Below are 18,002 nucleotides of genomic sequence, written 5' to 3'. Positions count from 1 at the left end.
ATCAGTGAGTGACTATTCTCACCCAATGGTACAATCTGACTATGTACAACTTCATTCACTTGGGCCTCAACAAAGGCTTCAAGGGAAATTTGTTAAAAAGGTTTTAATATCAAGACACCATGGAACGTGACATTGTTTACTGCTGCAGCTGGTCAGTGCTGCTACTGTATATGTCAGAGGTTCCTAAAAGCAAAAAGAGACAAACAATCAAAGATTGACCACTTAGTTTGAAACAGTTGGTTAAGTCCAGCTTTTAAGGTTGAGGGAAGCCATTGACTGTTGCTTTGTTGTCCCCATCAGCTGGAAGAACAATCAACAGGACTTGGTGACTGCAAATAAATACCTGCAAAACTAATAACATCCCCATCAGCCTCAGCTTCAGCTATACCTGTGGTCAGTGCTAATTAGCAAATGTTAGCATTCTAACAAGTTAAACTAAGATGATGAACACGGTAAATATTATACCCTTGGAAACATCAGTATGTTAGCATTGCCATTGTGCACGTTTGCATTGATAACCAGTGATTGTTAGTCTTGTTATTCAATTTTAGGCAGCTAAAGCTGCTTGGTAATGCTTTGACAGCTTGTAATACTCTGTCTGAACAGCAGGCCTCAGTTCTTTGTGTCCACACAGGATACGGTCAGGCACCATTCTGAGTGTAGGTCATCTGTTCTGTGGCAGCACTTAGAGCCTAACACACAATTCACTGTAGTTACACACGGTTAAGGCAAGATGCTTTCTGAAAAGTCATCTCCAAGACTCCAAGTAGTCTCACATCATATTACTTCCTGATGATCTCAAGAGGTCTTTTTAAGCTGTCTTAAGCTGCCGTTGTTTTCCTCAAGATGATCACAGTTTATGTTATTAAATTTTTAAATCAACTTGTCCGAAGAGGTGTCCAAACTATGATTTTATGTTGACAAATATTGCAAATCTAAGCCTCTCAAACATGGGGATGACACAATCCTTTCTGCTGACAGCTCTCCTTTCTCTTCTTGGATGGTGAAACGACTGTATTTTTCAAGAAATCCTTCCAAGTAGCGAAGATTTCAGATCACTTCAAGCAGCAGGAATTTCACTCTACCTTGATCTTGGCCTACATTGTGGGGATGTGCCTACATATGCCTTCCCATCCCATTCACCAAAGACCTCTCAATGTTATTCGCCATCCTGTATCGACAGCCTTTAGATTGCTTTTCATGCTTGATTGATGAGGAGGTGAAACAAGTACACTCTATCCACTCTCTTCGTGAGCTCTATCTCTTGTGTGAGACACTCCATAATTTATTCAGGTTGCTCTAAACTTGTTCCATAAGTCCCCATGACTTAAATAGCTGCAGTGCTGTCCTTGTTGCATTCTTGAGTATATTTTCTCCCTCTAGGTGCTGTTCTGCCACTTGAAAACGGGATCACAAGTCCTATTTTCCATGTTCTAGTTTGAGGAGCGAGTAACTGAGCCAGCAGTTCTATGGGTGCCAAGTTATGCTCTCTTGACCTGCTGGCATCCCACCAATGAAGGCATCTATTAGAAAAGTAGTGAATTTCATTAATGGAAGCTATGACTTTTTGTGCATGTACAGTAATCACAATGTTTCTGAAAACAATGTATGTGGGCTGGTAATTAATTATCCCCTGTCAAGATGATATGTAAAGCGATGCTATTTTAATTTGGGGTCCTTGGGAACACTCATTAATCTTTCTGAGATGCTGCTCAGTGCCTGAGGCCATGTTGTTTTCTGTTTATTCTTCCCTGTATCACTGTATGTTGTTTTCATACTTTGTCTCCACATGTTCATGTTTTTGCTCTTTGATTTCAAGAAAACATATTTAAGACACACTACCCAAGCACTATAGGGACGTGAAATATGCTGTTCCTGTATGGTCAGTAAGTAGGACACATTCATAAACATGCTGAGATGCAAGTAAGGCACAAAAACTGCTGAGTGAACACATATGTCCCTAAAAATCAAAGCAAAGAGCTTTTTTTTGTCTCTTTCTTGCTGGTAAACTGTATCACAGGCTTTCAGTCTGTTCTTCCCTCCATGATGAGATGGGTTTTGACAGTCCTGTGCCAAGTGTTTGATCCGCAGGCTCCAGGAGAAGAAGTGAGGGCCCCGGGGTTTGACAGAGACAATGCTGCAGAGCCCAAGGGACCGAGCGTCAGCCACCGCTTTCAGATGCGAGCTGAGCATTTTCTCCTTCCAACATCGGCCAAACATTCCTCAGACCTCGGCGTGCCAACAAACACAACGCATAGGGCTGTATGTGCTGTCAGGGAGGAACAAGAGCATTTCACTGCGCTTCCCGTGTGGCCTGAATCACTCTAACTGTCCAAGACAAGGCCATGGCACTCAGGCTCTGCTGTATTGCTTTTTATGCATTTGTTTCAGTGAAAAAAAGAAAAGAAAATCGATTTCATTACTGTGTCCTGGTTGTCAGTTCTGTTTGGTGATAATCATTTGCATAAAATTACATCCCGTACGCATGACATGTTTCATTGATGCTACACATAAGGTTATTTTTGAGGCTGTTAAAAATGTCAGGGCAGCAAGATCATAAGGTTTCATTTAAAGGAGGGTTACTTTACTCAGCACTGATGGCCTGTCATGTTGCAGTTTAAATGTTATCAAGGGTGTTGAAATGTTTTGGCCATTCATTTGTTCACCCACATGTGAAAACACCTCCCATCCATATGGCAGTCCTTACTTATTCATGGGAGCATTTACAGTGCAGTAGTAATGGCTTCATGACTGTGCACGACAGTCTTCGCCAACTGTAACTCTGTTTCCGCTGTATCATTTCTAAAGGGGCAAATGGCCCTACGTGACACTTGTAACTAAAGACTGAACTGTTCCACTTTTACTTTCACCCATGAACAAGGACTTTCAAAGCTGTTACTGAGTCTGCTTGGGCCAATTCAACACTGAGGTAAGTGTCACAGTGGGACATGTGAGATATCTACGCACATACAGACACACTATACTACATTCTACCATAGATGAGACTGGCCTGGAGCCAGCAATCTGGGTAGTACACTAATTATTATCAATCCATCATTGCACGCATACATATGTATGCAATGATTTAAAAAAAAAAAAAAAAAATCATTTTTCAACACAGAAGCTGAAACATTTACAATCACCGATCAGTGCAGTTGCACAAGCAAGCCTTGCTTCACCCAGCAGAAAATAATACTTGATGTGTACTTATAGTTTGTAAACAACAGTAGATAGATGTTCGGTGTATGTCCCACAAGCCACCTGATTCAATGTGTTGCTTATGGTTACAATATAGTCATTCTTACCCAATATCAAACAGGCCACTGACAAGTACCAGACTGCTCCGACAAAGATGATGATGAAAGGAGGAATCGAACGAAGAAAAAGGAAAAGGTATCGGTTAGTGTCGCAAGAAGAGCAGTTATTAAAGTGCACCGTGCAGTTTGTCTGTCCTCTTCCAGCTTGGTGTCACGTGTCAAATACAGTTGGCATGAAATAAGTGCGTTCAGTGCCAAAGGATGAGAAGAGTCCACTTAGTGTTTAATTAATTCAGAGACACAATGAGTTCATCAGGTTTGTTATGTAGAGCTCGAAAACTGGAAAGCACTTCAATGGAGCAGATCTTTGAAATTCTGCAGGTGCATGTTACAGTTGAATACATATTTTATCATTTTCTGTTGATTGTTTCCTATTTATTGTGAGGCCTAAAATTGATTAAAAAAAAAAAAAAAAAATCCCCTTCTCAGTGCGGCACTCTGCTAATTCTCTGTGTTTATCCACGTTGATTGTTCAGTGACAATTGTTCCTAGATGACAAGTGTTGATTTGAGAATTGTTTGATGTGGTTGTGTGGCAGCTGTTCAAGACTAATTGAAGTGTTAAATTAACATGACTGATGTGGATAAACACAGGCACAAAACTGATTAGTAAAATCAATGGCAATGGCAAAACCTGCCTTAAAACACTTAACACTAACATACTAGTTAACGTTGCAGCACTTCTTCACTCTGAATTTGTTAACTGGTCATCTACTTTTCATGTACATTCCTGTTTTGTATGAGGGAGAACATACAAAAGAGGATTTTGTCTGTTGCAGTGCTGACAATTATATTAAAGGGAAGTAAAAATAAAAATTACAGTCCAAAGAAAGCTAACTCTAAAATGAATTGACTAAGCGACAGACAGCAATAGACTGAAAGATTTCCCAATGGCTAGCAAAGTTGCTGTCCAGAGCAAAGACAAGGACAAACCTGAAAATTAAGTCTACATATGTACTACATGAGTATAAATGAGGGAAAATTCATTTTTAACGTTTTAAGTCTAGGCTATTATACTATACTGTACACTAACTGCAACACATTGCTGTTGAAAAGTACCTAATTAGTGATACAGTGCTGAGCACTGAACACAGCAGGGGCGAAGCCCCTGCTGTGTTCAGTGCGAAGCACTGAACACTATTGTTCTTCTGTGCGCTTCTTCTTCTTCTTATTATTAAACTTATTTTTCATCTTCCGTACTTTTTTCGGTTCGCTACTAGTCATAAACGATAGCGAGCACCCAGGCAAATTATATATCAAAACGTGCGGCTCGATCGGACTCGGTGCGCTATTATTTTTCTCTACAGAATACGCGTTTTTCGCGTCGTAAGACGCGAAAAACGCACGAAAAAATCCCATAAGAAATGAATGGGACGAGCCGAAAAATGCGAAAAAATCTCCCCCTTTTTCAAAGGGTTACTGCTCGGGCATACTTTTACCTAGAGACACCGTTCCAACTTTAAAACGTAGACACAGGTCTCGTGTATGGGTGTAGTAATTCTCGTTTTGATAGGTCGTATAGTTTTCGAGCAGTCGCAGTTCAATGACCGTGAGCGTTTTGGGAGAAATTCTGAGTTTATAATGGGTGTGTATTGCACGGAATGTTCGCGCTAGAGTGGAGGGGATTAACTGCCAGAGTGGAGAGAAGCACTGAAAATTGTGTGAAACTTTTGTCTTTCCACGCTCCCCCAAAGCACAAATTTCGCTCTACGTGCGCGAAACTTTCCAAGGTTGTAGTGCCGGTTGCGCTGATTCTCACGATGTGCCTGGCTAAGCGACAGGACTTACGGTTTTTGAGTTGTGAGCCTCTGAGCGAGGAGAGCGCCTCTGACCTCGCCCATAAGGTCCAATACAAATGAAAAACGGGAGAGACAGAAACCAGCTGTTTTTTAACTCGCTCTAAAATCCGCATTTTTCAGCACAGCGAAAAAAGAAAGTGATCAGAGTGTACAGCAAAGCCTTGTGGCTCTCACGGTGAAGAAATTTCGGCAATAGGAGTTTCGGTGTCGGCGTGAGAAGCGTTTGTTCGGAGGGTGCGCAGAGGCCAAATTCAGACGTTTCTCAGAGTCTCGCAGACCCGCAGGTGGCCTGATCTCAAGTTGCCGTGGCAACCTCTGAGCCTAATTGCCTCTCCCACACACACACATATGTAGCTTTAGCTGCAGCTGTGCAGCTCAGTCAAATGATCAGTTCTCCATTAAGCTCTATAGTGACATGCTAACCAGCCACAGCCAAGCTACCTACTGGTGAGTTGTATGTGTTAGTGATGTAATGAGTGATGTTGGCCTGTTAGCATTAGCCACAATGCTAACATGCTAATGCTAACATGAGGTCCTATGAACTTGTTGGTGCCTGGAGGTATACCTGTTGATGTCGGGTTGGTGTGCTAACATGCTAATGTTAGCATGCTAATGCTAATATGCTAACTTAGGCTAAAATTAATCTTGAAGGCGTTCTAATAATGGTTCAGAGGTTTTTAATGTGTTATTTGACATGCTAATTTAGCATGCTAATGCTAACATGCTAACATATGTTAAAATGATTGGTAAAGGCATTCTCAGGGTGTTTCAGACCTTTTCAATGTGTTTTTTGACATGCTAATGTCAGCTTAGCATTGTCGCCGATGCTGAAATGGGGTCCTATGAACGGGTTTGACTTGTGATATCGGGTTGCTGTGCTAATATGATGGCACTAGGCATGCACACGGCCCGGCGTTTGCCACACGGCCCGGCGTTTGCGCACTGTATCACTCTCCAAATTTCCCGCCGAGGGGAATTTGTCTAGTTATGATTATCATTATCCATCATAAATGCTTTTTGTACCTAGTCAGTGTTCTGCCATGGTTGTTTCTATGGTTACGGAGTCAGAAGTGGGGAACAGACCTGAGCTATAAAATTATGTTTTCCACAAAAATGTATGTATCTAAGTTTTTACAACCGTAGGACAAAAAGAAAACCTTTTGGGGCATTTTGATAAATTATACAAATTCATACTTCACAAAGGTTGGATCAAGAAAATCCTGTGTAAACAAATGTAACAGACAGAGTACTTTACAAGGCCTCTGGAGAATATACAGCCTGTTTGATCTGGCTCGTGAGGCAATTCATAAATACAAAAAAGCAACTACTTTTTCTCTGCAATAAAGAAAATAACATTAAATATTAGACAAAGACATCCAAGTGGACCCTAAACGCAGCACACTCAATGGTTGATATTACAACAATGCATCATGGCAACTGTCAACAAAACATAAGCAGATGTGGAGTGTTGTGTTGTGTGGACAAAAGATTATTTTTGTAGTTGAAGTAGAAGACAAGCCATTGTGTCTTTGTTAGTTTGCAGAGACGTGCTCTCTATGATGAAAAAGGCTAATCTCAAGAGTCACAACAGCTACAAACACGACAACTGGATGAGGACAAATGTGCTTGAATAAAAAGTTGAAGCTCTTTGGCAGAGTGTGGATACCCAACAAGAAGCTCTGACATGACCACATTCTGGCAGAGACAGTGTTCTGCAGGTAAGATTTGTGGTAAGCGAGCTAATAGCTAAGAAGCTGAAACCACATTCAGAAGGAGAACTTGTGAAGGAGTATGTTGTTGCTGCAACCCTACAGAGGATTAGCAGGTACACACAACACAAAAGCCACAGACTCTGCAAAGCGGTAAGCTTTGGTCCAGTTAGATCTCTTCAGCAGCGCTAACAACTTTACAGACAGCGTAAGACTCAGCCTGCCATCTGCTGTTAATCACAAAGACACCAACATGTCCCTCCAGTCGGCTGAGATGAAGGAGCTTTTCTGATATTTCCCAAAAGACTTTTTCTTCCTTTAAATGATGAAAAACAATTAACATTTACTCAAGCACTGTACTTAACAGCAAGGGGTAGAGGTACTTGTTCTTTCCTTGAGGACTATCTTTTTATGCTACTTACTTCTTTCTACTTTCTACTGTAGGTTGGACAAAACGACCATTGGGTTCTGGGTAATTGTGATGACATTTCTCATTGTTTTCAAACGTTTAAGAAATCAAACAATGAATTGATTAATGGAGAAAATAATCAGCAGATTAATGTGTAATGGAAATAGTCATTTGTTGCAATTCTGTACAAATAGTTCAAAATGAGCTCCACCTAAATCAACAATAAGTTAAGAGTGCTATGACTTTTATTAGCTGAAGTACATTGTCCTGATCATACTTCCATACTTTTACTTAAGTAACATTTTCATTGCAGGACTTTTACTTGTAACATAGTATTTTTACAGTGTGTTACTTCTACTTTTGTAAAGGGTCTGAATACTTCCTCCACCATTGCTATTAAAAAGCATTTCAAAAACACACTGACATTATTTTTTAGTCCAGAAAGGGATGAAAGAATAGGATTTCAGTTGGACTTAATGCACAATATATATTCTGTGTTATTTCTGTTTTATTTCAGGATATATATTGATGAAAAGCCAGAACCTGAAGCTGTTCGGGTTCACATTATCATTACTTATTGTTTTATTTATTTCATTCTTTTTTGGTTTTTCATTTTAAAAAGCTACATATAGAATGTACAACTCCTTCTAACTAAGGATTCCCACATCTCTCTGGATCTAGCAAGAGTTGACAATGATGTGTTGTTTCAGTTAAAAATGTAAAGTTTGCTATCACACCTCAATCAACAACAAACTGGTACAAATCTAATACGGGTACATATTGATATGTAGAAAGTTCTTTTGTTTTGGCCATTTTGAACCATTAAAGTCATGTCTTTAATGTGGCTTTGCAGTTTTATATGAATAAATAATGACATAAATATATAATACCAATTATTTCCCACAGTTATTGGCATTTGCAAAATTCGTAATGTCTTGATTGTGTGTTTAAATAAATGCAATACCTGCAATTTACCACTAATACCCCTAATTATAAGATAATCCTTTATTAGTCCCACAGTGGGGAAAATTGCAGTGTTACAGCAGTAAAGGGGACAGTGCAGCAGTAAGAAGCATCAACAAGGAATGATAAACAAGTAAACACTACAAAGCTGAATTCACATTAGTGCACATAAGAAATATTGATGTTGCCCAGTTACACTGATATTGCACGAGTGAATTTGTCCATTTTGCTGTGTGAAGTCTGCTGGGAGCAGTGTTGGCAGAAACGTCTGACAGCAGCAGGAAGGAAGGAAGGACCTGCAGTGTCTCTCCCTCACACACCGTGGGTGAAGCAGCCTGCATGAGGTGGGACATGTTCTCCATCAGGGATCAGAGCTTAGCCATCATCCTCCTTTCTCTCACCACCTCCACTGGATGGAAGGAGCATCCCGCCTCAGTTCACGGTCTTACCAGTCTGTTAAGTCTCTTTCAGCAGAGATGCCCCAGAAGACACTCCATAGAAAGATGGCTATTGCCCCCACAGAGGCAAAAAAGGTCCTCACAGGTGCCCCCAGGGGGCAGCAGATACAGCCTGCTCTGGCCTTTCTCATATAGTACATTTGTATTATCAGTCCAGCCCACATTATTATTCAGGTGCAGGTACTTGCAAGATTCCACCATCTTTTGTGTCCCTTCTCTGGATGGTCACTCGTGTAGGAGGAGAGTGTTTGCACCTGCAGAAGTCCACCAACGGCTCTCTGCTTTTCCCTGCATTGACCTGCAGGTGGTACAACTGGCACCAATCCACAAATCCCTGGTCAGTTCTCTGTACTCCCTGTCATCCTGATCTGTGAGGTGTCTGAGTACAAACATTTGAACACTATTGTAATTTAATTCATTCAGAATCATAAACACTATGTACTTTTTATTTGAAACTATTGTTTGATTGTAGAAAAAAAATGTATAAAGCATGCATTATAAATATTTTTTTGTTTAATTATGTTCAAATTTTTTGATAATCAGTAAGAACAACAGACCAAAATAATAAGTGTTATATTCCAGCAGGGGATGCTCTGGAAATGAATTTTAACCCACTGCATGGCCCATCAGCAAACACGGCTATTGAGTGATATAAAAGACAGTCCTTGAAGACTACTTCAAACTACTTATATGTTAGTTCTTTTTTTCTTATTTTTTGAGCCTTAAGCCATACATAGACACCTTTATAACGATGTGCATCATTCTAGCATATGTACATATGTTACATGACATTTCCATTCTTTAAAATTAACTATGCAGATTTTTGCTTCGCACAATAACAATCAACACTGAAACACAGATGTCAAACTTTTTCATATCTGAAAAGTTTTCATTTTCAGTATCTGTCGATTTTCAGGTCTCTGCCACAATGTCAGCCAATTCCCTGTCTCACATTTCGCTCTTCTGCTTTTTCCTCTGCCATGTACTAACTTCCTCATTTCAGATCCTGCTACTCCCACCTGCCCTGCAGCAACCCCTGTGCTCCCACCATCACCTTCGCCCACCTTCACTCCTGTTTTCGCTTTCCCCTCAGCCCACTCGCATATATACTGGCCCACTTCCATTAATTCCCAGCCAGTTTGTCTACTGTGCTGCTGCCTTAGCAGTCCAGCCACTTTCTCTGCCTGCCTTAGTTTTGCCTGTTTTAACCCCCCAGCCTGCCTTTCAAACTCCTGCTCTCCAGTCCGGTCCTCCATTTGATAAGGTTGCCTCATCTCCCCTGCCTGCCTAGTTTTAATCTTTGCCTGTTTTCAACATTGAATAAACCTTTTGCTTTACTGACCTGGTCTCGCAGTCATGCTTTTGGGTTCAATCCTATTTTTAGTGAGTTTTTACACTGTCACTGCTATGTTGCAGATTTTCCTCTTGAGCTAAATGAGCTCATGCCAGTACAGTAAACAACACCTAGTAACGGACACTATCTTTATGATTGTGAAGTACAATTCTGCCCGAGTAGCCGTCCTGCCTCTAAAAAGTTGCCCTTGACAGATATAGTTAGCATTATGCACTTAAGAAGAACTTAAGAAGACAGTAAAGCAATGGTGGAAAATAGCTGCCCAAGAAGAGGGATGCTTGTGCCAGTTTAGTATCACATCTCAGCTCTCAGATCCATTAATTTGCGACGCAACAGTGGTGGGCCTCATCAGGGACGACAACGACCTGGCCTAGAGGAGGTGGAGCAGCTGGTGGGCTGGTGCAAAGACAAATACCTAATCCTAAACATAGACAAAACCAAAGAGATCATTGTTAACTTCAAGAAAAACCTGCACAGTCACGCTCCACTTGTCCTCAACAACACAGCTGTGGAGGTGGTCAGCAGCACCAAGTTCCTGGGGGTGCACATCACAGACGACCTCACCTGGTCTGTGAACATGGCATCACCGGTGAAAAGGGCACAACAACACCTCCACTTTCTGTGCAGGATACGGAGAGCCCACCTGCCCCCGCCCATCCTACAGAAGCACCATAGAGAGCATCTTGACCAGCTGCATCTCTGTGTGGTGTGGAGGCTGCAGCGCCGCCGACTGGTAGAATGTGAGGAGAGCGGCGAGGACAGCGGAGAAAATCATTGGGACCTCTCTCCCCTCCATTCAGGACATTGCACCAAAACGCTGCATGTCCCGTGCCGATAACATCATCAGGGACTCCTCACACCCCCACCATGATCTGTTCTCCCTGCTGGCCTCTGCAAAGAGGTTCTGCAGCATTCGGTGCAGGACCACCAGGTTCTGCAACAGCTATCAGCCATCAGACTGCTGAACTCTAAATGAGCATCTTTGCACCACTGTTGTCACCTTAGGTCATTCCTCTAAATACACTTTAAAATTACTTCATACTCCTGGTATATTTCACTTACTGCATATACCTGCTGCTACTTTTTTTAAACTCAATTGCTCAAGTATTATACATACCGTCTATTTACACACTGTATATACCAAATTATTCTGCTATTTATTTTAACATTGTTTAAGGAATTGAACATATTTTTCACTACATACTCTTCATGTATATATATACATATATTGTACATATTTGCATATACTTTTTAACTATTTTCAATCCTGTGCTGAGCCAGTTGCAATAGAAATTTCACTTGGCGTACACCTGTTGTTCACTGAATGACGATAAAGTTCGTCTGTGTCTAATCCAGGATCATTTTCTGATTTGAATGATAGGAACATGCAGGTGGTGCTTCAGATGCACAGCAGTGCTTTTTGACATGTATTATACCATCAGATATTTGCAGAAGCTACAATAATCCCACTCTACACTACCTGCCCAGCACTTAACAACAGACAGACAATTAGCACATAGCTGGACCTATGGAGCATTTAGCAGCTAAAGAGGCACATACTTTTCTCAGAGGTTAGTGACGAGTGAAGAGAAAGTGGATATTAGACTCAGATTCATCAGGTGGCTATAAACATGATTCAAAAGAAATACTAAAATTGTCTCTGTATCTGCTTAGCAACTGCTAACAAGTTAGTTTTGCATTTACAGCTTGTTTCTGTTGCCCCCAATGACCAAAAAAAAAAGCACTTAATACAGCTTTAAATAGGGCAGAGTTTTGTTTGTTTACATGAGCCTTCAGAGACACATATCAGTGAAAAGCAAAAATGTTTAGGATTTGTGGCACCTGTAATGATTGTTATCCACCATTCAGCTCGAAGATATTGGCCCTTTTTCATAGTCCTCATGTTCGCTGCCTTCACCATTGTTTACATTAAGTGAAATGCCTCCTATTTTTCCTCAGGAGTACTCAATTAGATTTGATGATTTTTCAGGTCGGCGTAGCTCAGTTGAGGGAAAAGTTGCACATCACAACTTCCTCCCTCTGCTATCAAGGCACAGCATGCAGTTTATGTGTCTGTAGCTATTTATGAGAGATTAATAGCTTTTGTTTAATTTCAGCCCAAGAGGAGGCTGAGGTTTATCAAAAAATAACCCACGGGAGAACCTTTTAGTTCGTTACTCATGGAGTTTTGATGTCTTTCATGATGGTACTAAATTAATGATGCACTGGTCCATTAGTGTTTTTAGAATGACTAAATAGTTGTTCACAGTTAGCGGTTTATTGTAGCACGCAATGCAGGAGCAATTAAAGGAATAGTTTGCTCATTAGGTTTGGGAAATACAATTCTTCACTTTCTAGACGAGACTTCGATCAGAAGATTGATACCACTCTTATATTGTGCACTGAATACATAGCGGGGGTTAAATAAACAAGACACGGACGGGCCGTCAGAACATTCCTTGTTGTGAAGTTTTCTTCCTGTCATGAGTGATCTATCAAAAGTTTATACATCTTTAGGGACAGAGGCCTGTGGGTTTGTGGAAATGAACAAACTGCATTAATTTTGTCTTTATCTTAACTTGAACTGAGGGCATGTAGAACATACTTTCACTTCTAAGGCGCTACACAAAGCAGTTTAATCCTTAGCCTTCTACTCCCAGGAATTAATTTCTTAAATGCCCTTGGAGGGTCACAAAAATAACTGTATGAGTTGGTTGGCACCACAGTGTGAGAGGTCCACAATCCTTCAAAAACTCCTCATGAACCCCGTCACTAAGCAACAAGAAAACTAGAATTATCGCCTCACAGATGAATGAATCCACAAACTGGCCATGTTGTAGTGTGAAGTGAAGACTTTTGGCAAAATCGAAGTTATCACTATATTAGCATGTATAATTCCAGTGAAAAATGTCCAGTGAGAAACTTGGTGTCTTCACTTAGAGAATATTTTTCCAGAGGAGTCCAGAGGACTGATAGAGAGCTTCATCACATGGTGCAACAACAATCACCTGAAGCTCAATGTCAGCAGAACCAGCAGTTTGTGGTTGACTACAATGCTTCAATATCAACAATGCTGCAGAGAGGCTACAAATTGTAAAACATGGATGCTTCACACACCTTCAACCTGGCAGCACAGAAGATCTAATCAATCAGGACAATTTGAAGGTGGACCCCTAAGATTAGTGTCACCAATTCAGCATCTGACCAAATGTGAAATATGGTCACAATCTCTCCTTCTGTTCCTGAGTTACGGTGTTGAATAATGTCCAGAAAAGAGTTTTTGCAAAACATTATGATGTCACAGTGAAGCTGACCTTGGACCTTTTGTCATATAGAACGTCATGACATCATTTTATCTTCTGAGACATTTGTGTGAATTTGTTTTGTCATAATTAGAGAATTAATTCTTGAGTCATGGCCCAAAAATGTGTTTTGTGAGGTCACAGTGACCTTTGACCGCCAAACTCTAATCAGTTCAATCTTGAGTACAAGTGAACGTTTGTGCCAAATTTAATGAAAGTCCCTCCAGGTGTTCCTGAGGGATCGCATTCATGAGAATGGGAGTGATGGATGGACGGACAACCAGAAAACATAAGGCCTCTGGTCATGGCTAATGCCAGCGCAGAGGCATTATGAGAGAGAGATCCAGGACCTCATAAAATAGTCTTAATCCACTTCGCAGTGATTTTAGACATGATACATGATTACAAGTACTTTTCACTGTGGTGACCTTTTGAAAGCATAATCACAGTCTGTGTAAATGTGTTCCTTTAGAGCTCAGCAGCTGCCCAAAGATCATGAACGATAAAACATAAATCACTGTTAAATAGGAGTCCTCCTTCTATTCTGCAAAAAAGGGCATCAACTGAAGATATCTGAAGATACTCTTCATTTTATGTTGAACCAACCAAGAGGGCGACTGGACTTTTCAGCTTGCTAGCTTGCGCCACATTTGTGTGCTCCTTGCTGTTTTCGTGTACATCTTATAATGGATGACTGAAATTTTTTCAGTCTGTATAAAACACAACCGTTTTGCCTGCCAGATGTGGATGCAAACAACATATCTTGCATCACATATTGGTGCACTCATCGCAGCTCCAAGCAACAGCACGTCTTGGAGCCTCTTCTCAGAGAAAAGTCATTTCTTCTGCTCGGGTTTGATTTGATGTTTCTTTCTAGTTTGTGGAATTCCAAAGTAGCTGCTAGATGTTGTTTTTCAGACATCTCTCATGATAGGTTATGTCCTTGGGTCAAATGTATTGACAAAAAACACATGTAGACAGGAAATGTGTATCGATGACCAGTGACAGTTGCTGCCTGGTACACAAAGGCATATTTTGAAACAGCCGATGTTTTGCGTTTCTGATTTTTGTCATGCATGTGCGCCTGCATGCCAGTTATGTTTACGCCTGCCAATAAAATACTATTAGTTATAGTCCTTCAGAGATATGCTGGTGCCTCCTCAAACTGAGGAAGGTCTGCTGCTTCAGCTGCAACAGAAGCTGTCTACACTATTGTAAGTGCTGTGGGTTTACTTTGAATTTAAAAGAAGTTAGTGAAACTGAAGTTCTAAACACAACAGATTTTATGCATTACTCTATTTCTAACTTCATTTTAGTACTATCACTCAATAGCTGTATTGTTCATCCTATGCTACACAGTCTTTTGTTCTATTTTCATCTAATCTTTACTATTATTATCAAGTTGGTTTTACTCTCCGTCTTATTTTATGTTCATTTTCTATCCCTCTTTTTCATTCTTCAGTGAGAAAACATCCTGCACTCTACCTGTGGAGAGAAATCCGAAGTCGGGCCTTTCTGGCTCAGGCATGTTTCACGGGCGAAGGCGGCAGTGGCAGGGGGAGGAAGAGGAGGAGGAAGAGCGAGCTCATTCGGGCTGCCAGCCAGTGTCCCCCAGGCTCCATGAAACACTGATGGACTTGATAGATTGGTGAGAGCACCAGGGGGTTTGGGCTGAGCTGAGCGCTGACCGAGCTCGAGTGCTGGGAGGAAAAATAAATCTGGCTGACACCAGCTGAGTGAGATCCGGTTCACACAGAGCCTTCATCCAACAACCTTGGCTTATTGAGGAACAATCAAAAGTTAGATTGCGTTTGAGGATAAATATACTGTGTGTGGTTGCTGCCATGGTGACAAATGTCTCTGATCAGGGTACATGACTTTTGAGTTAATTTCCCGTCAAAGCATAAATCAAGAAATGTGGAGGAATATTTATTGTTCTTGGACATTGAGTGACACGGAAAATGTTTTATTATTTCAGAGGTGCCATTGATGCATCAATGGTTCACAGAGAGAGGAACATCAAACCAGAAAATGCTCTTTCACTACAAATATACATGTACAGTATAACACATACAATGTGTATGGCTATATATATATAGAGAGAGAACAATCTATCACTGAGGTGCTGAAGTGTTATTTGGCAGGGGTTTTAATCAGCCAAAGTAAATGTTTTCTCTGGTTCCCCGGGGGGTGCAGTGAGGGAGGATGGCGGAGGATGGAGGGTGATTGCAGTGACAGTGATATGCCGCCTTCCAATAGCCAATCCTGGTGTGATGGAGACAATGCTAAATCTCCTGATGGAATCTCTGCAGTGCCACAGACAGGCTGCATACACGCAGTCAGCCATCTCCATCATCCATCTTCCCAAATGAAATATAATGGAGAAAATGGCCAATGGGTGATGGAGATTGATTCAAAAGAAACATGAGTGGTAATCAATATGGTTCCCTGTGCAGCCAAGCAGCATAAGACTCCCTGCACCACCCACTGCTTACCCCAGGCTAAAGTTTGGTACCATCATGCTGCCTGTATGTAATTTATGATGAAGGTGTCACTCTCAGAATGATATTCCACGGCTGAGGGAGCCAGCTCATGAGGAAAATAAGAGCTTTTTGTCCTCAGAAAGGAAAAAAGAAATTGCTTGTTCAATTCTGTTTCATTCCTGTGATGATGGATTGATCCGAGGCATCCTACAGAAAGTTAGAAGTGAGTGATGCATCTGAAGTCACTTTGAATGACACACAATACGGATGAAACGTTTGCAGGCCTCTGTTGTCAAATAACTCGGTTTCAGAGTTCCTGCAAACTTAAAGCATCTGTTTAGACAGGTAGAGTTTGACATTTTGGGAAATACTCTTATTTGCTTTCTTGCCAAGAGTTAGATGAGAAGATCAATACCAATGACATCTCATCTGTATGCTCAATGTGAAGCCAAAGCCATCAGCTGGATAGCTTACCTTAGCTTGAGGACTGGAAAAAGCAATCCTGAAATAGTTCGGCACAAAATGGCAGGAAAACCACAACTTGGCATTTTATTTTATAACTCAATTTTTGTACAAATTAAACAAATGAAATATAATGTGTTTATTTGTTAGCTTAAGAACTGCTGGTCGGCAGATTTTCTTACTTTCGGACAGATTTGGGTTAGTTGTTTCTCCCTCTTACCAGTCTCTATGCTAAGCAAACAGCTGCTAACTCTAACTTCATATTTACTGTACAGACATGAAAGTGGTATTGATCTTCTTCTTGTCAAACTCTAGGCAAGAAAGCGAAAATATTTCTCCAAATGTTGCACAGCTCCTTAACCACAAAGGGAGGATGCTTACATTGGAATTAAAATATAAAAACTATACTCAAGTACTCAAATAGAGCACCTGCATTTACTTGCAGCAGCCTAAATTGCTCGAATAGCATGAATGGGTTGCAGAGAGCATTCCCAGTGATTTCTTCAGCTTTCCTCACTCTAAAGATAACAGAGACAAAGGATGCAGTGAGATGACCTCAATGTGTCTACAGTACAACCTCAGCAGCACTGGCTGCCTCCTTATCAAAGACGCTCTTATTTCTTGTGAATTGCACATTGAAGGAGGCTTGTACACCAGCATGGATGTTTTAAGGTAACTAGGCAACAGAAGGAGATGATCAATAATGAATGTATGGCAGGTCATAGCTCAAGAGCAGGCCAGCGAGGGGTGAAGCATACTTTTCTGTATCCACATGGTGCATACAGATACTCTCCTATTCGCCAGAAAAGGATGTTGATATGCCTGAGCTCCCCGAGGTCAACTGCTCCTGTTTTTGTCAGTGCGCACACAACAGCCCAACCATGACAGCGGCCCAGTAGGGGCTACAATATCAGTCGATGGGAGGTGAAAGAGGGAAATCATTTGTATGTGATGTGTGGTGGAGAGCAGAGAGCCATATGCAAGGAGCGTTTCAGTCATGTCATTTTGCCAACAAGGGCTGAATAGTATACATACTGACAGTCCTCTCTGACAGCGTCTGCCCAGCAGGCTCCACTTCATCTGCACACTGAATGCGTTCTCCTTTATTTATTCATTCATTTCCACGTGGCCAAGTGCTGTCACTTTGATGAATGGGAGCTGGAACTGGCCAATTGTTTTCACTCGACGGGACAAGTCTCACACGCTCTGAACTTAAATGTCCCCCTTGTCAGAGGAGCTCTGCCATGCCCATGCTTTTTAGAGGCCCACGTACCACTGCCATCCTTCTCACACGCAGGCAGACAGCAGCCCCCCTACACCCCTGGGGCTTTTCTTATTGAAATCTACCTGAGGAATTGGGACTGTTCACTTCAATTTTGTTTCCACAGCTCACAATTCTTCATGCCAGGTGGAGATTATGGAGACAGCTCCAGCTTTTCAGGTGAGTGGTGAGATTTTAACCACGGCGGCTGTGTGGAGGCGGCGTGGTGAAGGTTTGGCACTGCTCCTGCTGTCTTAGTTGCCCTTTTGACAGCTGCAAGTGAGAAAGTTTCAGCTGGCTGAAGCTGGTTTGTGTCACTGAAGCTCATTTGGTCAAAGTCAGAAACATTTTTCATATTAAGTGCTTTTCAGACAAAGTGCTGAATGAAAATCTCAACTGTTCATGAGTATTTTATGTTTCTCATAAACTCATGGTGTGTGGTGGCATGTGCTTGTGCTAAGTTAAAGCAATAGTTTGACATTTTGA

The sequence above is a fragment of the Chaetodon trifascialis genome, chromosome 6 (genome assembly GCF_039877785.1).
Source record: "Chaetodon trifascialis isolate fChaTrf1 chromosome 6, fChaTrf1.hap1, whole genome shotgun sequence".
NCBI classification, from domain to species: Eukaryota; Metazoa; Chordata; class Actinopteri; order Chaetodontiformes; family Chaetodontidae; genus Chaetodon; species Chaetodon trifascialis.
The sequence above is the reverse complement of the archived record's forward strand: the minus strand, read 5'-3'. Positions refer to the sequence as shown.